This window comes from Arachis ipaensis, chromosome B03 (assembly GCF_000816755.2).
Source record: "Arachis ipaensis cultivar K30076 chromosome B03, Araip1.1, whole genome shotgun sequence".
NCBI lineage: Eukaryota > Viridiplantae > Streptophyta > Magnoliopsida > Fabales > Fabaceae > Arachis > Arachis ipaensis.
In genome coordinates, this window is record NC_029787.2 from 115754327 (window position 1) to 115759321 (window position 4995).

The 4995-nt window shown below is 30.0% G+C and overlaps 1 pseudogene; it reads left to right on the forward strand.

Annotated features, from left to right (window-relative positions):
• On the forward strand, positions 1856–4360 carry LOC107633702 (annotated as a pseudogene).

The window sequence follows — 4995 nt, forward strand, 5'->3', positions numbered from 1 at the left end:
CCCAAAAGGGAAGGAGGAAAAAAAAGTGCAATAACAACAACAAAAGAACGATGATGAAGAGGAAACATACGAAGAACGTAAAGAGGTTGAGAAGTTTGAGCGTGTAGACACACTCTCAAGAAATTGAAGCGTGTAGACACACTCTCACTAATAAAACTAATTTTTATTAAGATTGGATCAATCTTGATTGTCAAAAAAATTTAAATGTGTAGTAAAATTAAGCACTATATAAATATAATAGTAGATATATTACGAAAAATCTGATATAAAATCTCGGTGTACACTTATTAAAAACTATTAATATTAGAGTACTCTATTCTCATTTTTCTATTTCATATCTATTTTATCTTTTTTATTTATTATTTTAAAACAAATATTATAATCTAAATATTTTTGTTACGTCAAAACCCTAATTATGATTGAAATGAAATTCCTAAATCAAGATCCAACGTCCAATCTCCATTGCCATTATTGATTTTGGAAAATCAGTAAAGGACCGCGTATGCATTTTCTCCGATCGATCATTTTGAAACACGGTGGCTCTCCTACTCCACTACCTACACCTTCCAGAAGATTCTAGAAACTCCGCCCGCGAGAGCGTCCTTCACTGCATTCGACGTGTGTAAGTTTAACACGCATTTAACTGCGTTGATTCTGCTTCACGTGTGTGTTTTGGTTTTTGATATATTACTATTTTAATTTGGAATCATGTTTAGATTAATTGATGTTGATTCTGAAACTAAGAACTAATCACTACTACTTTGTTTATTTTCTCCTAAAATTTTTTAATTAGGGAAGATTTGAAGATTATAAATGTAGCTTTGGCTGAAATAAGAAAAAAGGAAATGCTGCAGCCTCTCGACTATGCATGGCTTCCATAGCTACCTTCTCAAGTGTCATATGTCTTGCCATATTGATCTTGATTTGTGTCATTTACGTCATATGAGGAAAAGAATTTCAAAACCTGTTAGTACCCTTTTCTAGGATCAGGTTTGAGCTACGATATTTTATCTATATTTCAGTTCCATCCGTAGCAAGACATTTTAATAGAGTTACATAATAATAAAGTTAAGGGTTATACTAACTAACTAATAACTTTTTTAAACAACTACTAATTAAATCAAAACACATTACATTTTTAAATTACTTATCTAAATCTTAATACTAGAATAACCATCTGCACACCTAGTAAAATGAACATCCGATATATCTATTATTCACATTTTTAATATTTTCATTGTCTACTTATACTTTTTTTAAAATTAATTAATAGGTATTTCATCTTTCAAGTACTTTCATGGAACATGGCTGTTTCAAGGAGCAAAAGGTTTTCATGTTAATTTTGTAGTTTAGTAATATTTTGAAAGACCCAAAAATCCTCCAAATTAAACAATAAATGACATAAATGGATAGCTATAAATGGTCTGCTACGCTAGGGTTGTTGGCTTTCCATGTGAGCTAATTTAGACTTAATTTGTTCATGCCCTTACTTTTTTAAATTAATTTATAAAAACTAATTTTAAAAAAATATTTTTTTAAAAATTATAACATATATGTTTGGTAAATTAAATTAAAAATAATTTTTAATAAATATAAATAACAAGTACATTTGGTAAAATATTTGCAAAAATTTTAAAAATTTGTTTAAACTTTTAATAATGAATTCTATTTAAAGGTCTGTCGGCCAGTAAATTATTGCATGTATAAAACGAGATTCAAACACTTAATACTTACTTAAGTGAATAAATAAGCTTATCACTCGAACAACTCAAATTAATTACATGTATGTTATTATTAATACTTGCGAAAATTTCAAAGACTCGTTTAAGCTTTGGCTCGCATAAATTTTTTACCAATGGCTGGACTAAGAAGCCTCAGAAGCCTTTCCACCAGTGTCAATTTCACTAGAGACAAATTGGACATCTATGAACCACCCAAATTGCACACTTACAATAGTTTTCTACCTCAATATTAACCGTTAACGTTTTTATATTAAATCTGAATGATTAAATACATTGGAACAAAAAAATTTTAGAATTGTACAATAGAATAGGTGATAAGCTTCCTAAATTTTATTATTCTGTCGGTGATCATACTGCTGAGATGCTTAATCTATTAGAAGTGTTACAAAAAAATAAGTTCAATTCCAGATTTTATGTTGTTGCTGCTACTGATAATATGAGTCTTTAAAAGGCTCAATTGCTGGAGAATTTCTTGACAGATCAGGTGAATTTTTGTTTGACTCTGATCCAGAACCTCCGTTTATTTTATTTTATTTTTTATGAACTTTGTGCCATGTGTGTGTTCCGAGTTTTGGTCAACTTTTTCTTTTTTTGATGGGCAAGAGTTTTGAAATTGTTCAATGTATACTGTATGTTTAGTCAAATTGTATTGCTGATATATACAGAGAGAGTGCTATCCTGCAATACCAGATGGCCAATCTTTGGTGCAGTGGCGGAACTTGAAACAAAATTTTGGAGGGCAGATAGAAGATAATTGTCAATATGCTTTTGATATAGACCCCATTTAAGATAAACTCGTCTAACCTCATCTCTCTGATTTGAGTGATATTGTCAAATTTAAAGTCATATTTTAGGGTCTCGTTCTAAAGAATTAAGGTCAAACTCATCAGATTCAACACTTTAAACTTTTGAAGGTTGTATCTCATTTTTTCCGTGATTCATTAAAGTAGAAGAACTATCTACAAGTGTTGATATTGTAAAAGTTATATGTTCTCCTTCTTGAATATTAGCCTTTCTCTTAAAAATGCATCAATTCTTTGATTTTTCATGATTATTTTACATAAAAATTTAAATATATATCCTGTAAAATATGTAAAAAAGAAGTTAGAAGGACAAATATTAAAATTTATAATATTTATTGAATTTTTTTTATCAATTTATACAAATACAATAATATCAATACTTATTGAATATTCTAATATTTTTTATCATATAAAAAATTATATTAAATAAATAGTAAAATATAAAATAATATTAAACTAAAAACTATTGTGCAATAAAATAAAGAGATGAAGATTGAACTTTGGTATTTTAAGTCATAGTAAAATATTTGAGCCAACTAAACTATTTTTTATTTTTTGAAAAAGTACTATTAATTTTTTTAACAAAAGTTTGGGGGGCATGGCCCCTTATCTTAACTAAGCTCCGCCACTACTTTGGTGTCTTTGGATTTTGATGCTAAATTTGTGGAACTTAAAAAAGGTAAATATTAAATATTTAAAAATATTTATTTTTATATTTCTTAAATTAAATATTATTTTTTATTTTTAACCTTTTTTGCAAATTAGGCACTAAACTTTAGACAGCATAGTGATCACCTTCCACAATTTGTGACTTTGTGCATCTTTGTTGTTGTTTTCTGATTGTATGTTTTAAATATTAATGGACTAAAAGAAAGATTCCAGAGGACTAAGAACTGAGAGAGTTTTCATGAACATGGATCAGCAATATGGTTGGGTTAGAGACACAGCGACTGTTGAATTTCATAGCGCAGGTGTAATATATGAATTTACCAAAATAGCTTGTTTCTGAGTTTTACATTTGCCCTGCATCAGTGGTTTACAGATTCTTATCGTAAATAATTTTTGTTTTAGTGCAGAACGGAACAAGGATCGCTAATACTGCTCAGTTCATGAAGATTTATAGTAGGGAAGTCAGTCAATCATATATAACCTCAGTTTGGACTACGATATTTGCAATGGTGCATGGCATGCCCTATGGCTAATGATTAAGATTAGACCTGAAGTGGTATTATGTTATCCTTAATTGCTTTTGTCAATAATTTCTGCTACTCTGTAACATATTCAGTACTTTTGTGTTGCTACAATCCAGATACTTTGCAATGGGCCTGGAACTTGCATTCCCATATGTGCAATTGCTTTCTTATTTAAGGTTCTTATATCCTTCATTTCCATTATACTATTAACCCAATCTATTCCATTATACCTATGTTGGCCGTCTCATGTAACTCATCGGTAACTTCATTAACATTTTAGAGAAACTTTTTTTACTGATTACTGAATTCAAATCTACAATCATATTGCACCGTACAAAATGCATTCCCATATGTGCAATTGCTTTCTTATTTAAGGTTCTTATATCCTTCATTTCCATTATACTATTAACCCAATCTATTCAATTATTTCAGTTGTGATTCCAATTTTTAAGCTTTCTAGGTACTGGGAATCAGATGGTCATGAATTTTCTATGCTGAGAGTATTATTGCAAGAGTGAGAAGGCTATCCTTGAGTGGACTGCTCATGTACAAGTTTTTTGTGCAGTGGCCAAAGCTTCAACAACAATATCCTCGAGCTACCTATGTTGGCTGTCTCATGTAACTCATCGATAACTTCGTTAACATTTTAGAGAAACTTTTTTACACGCCAGGTACACACTACCTACTAATTTGAGGTATGTGAATCCCTCTTTTGCAAACTACTAACAGCATTTAAGGGAGACTCTCTCTAGCTCTTTTTCCTTTTTAGGCTGCCCGTCTGAGATGGGTTAAATTTGTGTATTAACTCGCTAAATAACAAGCTGGCATAGAGATTCTCTATTTTCTATTTATTAGCTTCCCATAAAGAATAAAGAAAATGAAAACAAAGCGGTGCATAAGATTGCACTTAAAGGTTTGTCTACCTATTTCTTTAGGGAAGGACCAAAAATATGGACCACGCATTGGAGTATTAGACTCAAGTTTGCTTCCAATTTCTGTTTTAGCATATAAATCTTTATCAGTTTGGTTTCGGAACCCCTTTATTAATCTAATCCTTTTCACCATGACCTACAATAATTGATAGAGGAATGACATGTAGTTATGAACATACACAGTAGATTTTATAGTGGTCCCTATTCTATTGATTATTATGATCTTTAAATGCTAACCATTTATTGATTAAAATTATTGAAAGTGTTCATCATAGATCCACAATATGTTAAAGACCACAATATGTTAAAGAGAGAATTTTTAACC